The sequence below is a fragment of the Apis dorsata genome, unplaced genomic scaffold (genome assembly GCF_000469605.1).
Source record: "Apis dorsata unplaced genomic scaffold, Apis dorsata 1.3 scaffold_683, whole genome shotgun sequence".
Classification (NCBI taxonomy): domain Eukaryota; kingdom Metazoa; phylum Arthropoda; class Insecta; order Hymenoptera; family Apidae; genus Apis; species Apis dorsata.
The window spans coordinates 648,865-650,891 of NW_006263864.1; the positions used below are offsets into that span (position 1 = coordinate 648,865).

Sequence of the window (2,027 nt, forward strand, 5' to 3'; positions counted from 1 at the left end):
ATTTATTAATCGAAAGTTTTTTTAAAGATATTTTCGAAGTAAGGAAATTTTCTATTTTATAAATTGTTCTTAAAAAGTTGATGACAACTTTCATAACGAAGATGGCATCGACGTTCGACGCATGATAGAAATTTTATTTCGCGAATCCGATCTCTGNGAAAAAAAGTAATCACAAGAGTACAATTATTTTTCGCTTTTTGAAAAGAAGAAAAAAAAAATCATTGATTAGGTAAATAGCTACGATATTCCAATATATATATTTTTATTAATCGAAAGTTTCTTTAAAGATATTTTCGAAGCAAGGAAATTTTCCATTTTATAAATTGTTCTTAAAAAGTTGATGACAACTTTCATAACGAAGATGGCATCGACGTTCGACGCATGATAGAAATTTTATTTCGCGAATCCGATCTCTGGAAAAAAAGTAATCACAAGAGTACAATTATTTTTCGCTTTTTGAAAAGAAGAAAAAAAAAATCATTGATTAGGTAAATAGCTACGATATTCCAATATATATATTTTTATTAATCGAAAGTTTCTTTAAAGATATTTTCGAAGCAAGGAAATTTTCCATTTTATAAATTGTTCTCAAAAATTATGACAACTTTCCAAAATGTAACGAAGATGGCCACGCATCGACGTTCGACGCGTGATAGAAATTTTATTTCGCGAATCCGATCATCGTAGGCCGCAATATCCGAAAATATCGCGGTTTTGTCGTCTCTCGCCGCTCTTTCAAAGCGGCAGTACGCGCTTTGTTCGCCGAATAAGAAAAGCGAAATTCGTTGGAACAGCTTTTTCCGGCCGACTTTCAAGGGGTGGGGGGGGAGAAATTTCGAAAACGTCAGGTGGAGAAAGATGGATGACGAGAAGCACTCGTGGAAAAGCGAAGGCTCGATCCATAAATCAAGATTGAAACGAGGGAAACCGATCGTTGATATATAGTCGGAGGGCAGAACAAATATTTGAAGAGCGTAACAAGAGCGTGTGCGCCGATACACCGACAACCGGAAATGCGCTTCACTCTGTCGCGTGCTGCTCCGGGATCCATTGCGGGGAAACGGAACAATGAACCGCGCGGATTGCTTTTCTCCTACCAAGAACCGAGACTCGATCATTCGTACGTGTCCTATCGATAACGATATCGATACACGGACCAAACCTTTATTTCCGCCCCGAAAATAAACGAGTTTCTGTATATGGTCAACTTGAAAAAAAAAAAAAAAAAAAGGAAAAAAAAACGACATCTGTGTATTTCTAATTTCCAGCGAATAAATTACGCTTGCATCTACAAATGGGCGGGATTTAATTTTAAATTCTTTGAAAATGAAACGAAATAATCTTTTTTCCCTTTGATATGATTCAATGATTCTTGAAATCGATCGAATTGCGTTTATTTTACGCAACGATTTTTATACGGTTTGCGGTTCATTGTGCATCATACAGTTTTACAGATAATAGCAGCGCGGAATCGAGATAAAAATGATTGATTTATTTGTCAATTTTCCTTGAAATTAAGGAGGGGAGAGAAAGAGAGAGAGAGAGATAAATAAATCGGTCTATTCCATCGATTTCTCTTCCGTTCGAACGCTCGATTATTCGAGCGCGAATCTCGAGATTAAAGTACGAAAAAGTCGACGACAATCGATTACAAATTTGCGCGAGGATGCTTCTCGATTGTCGACCTCCGAATCAAGTAGCGTACCTTGGACAGGAGGCTCTTTGGCACTCGTTCCCATACCCATTATTATTCCAATTCGAGATTACGAAGATGCAAAGTAATTATTGATTCGAAAATCAAACGTTTCCGCTCTGTGATTCGCGTAATCATAGCGCGGATGAATGAATGTTTGCGTAAATTCTTGGAACCTTCTCGAACGAAGCAGCGGGTGGAAGGAGAGGAAAATTTGAAAAGAAAAGAAAAAAAGAAGAAGAAGAAGAAGAAAAAGAAAAAAAAAAGGAAAAAATGAGAAAAAAAAAAAAAGAAATCGTCGAGCGACTGAAATAAACGTTTCCGTCGTTGATTT

The 2,027-nt window shown here is 36.7% G+C and overlaps 1 protein-coding gene across 1 annotated transcript in view; it reads right to left on the bottom strand.

Moving 5' to 3' along the window:
* The window catches only part of LOC102673872 (ATP-binding cassette sub-family A member 13), a 31,926-nt gene that overhangs the window by 26,675 nt on the left and 3,224 nt on the right, over nucleotides 1-2,027 (bottom strand).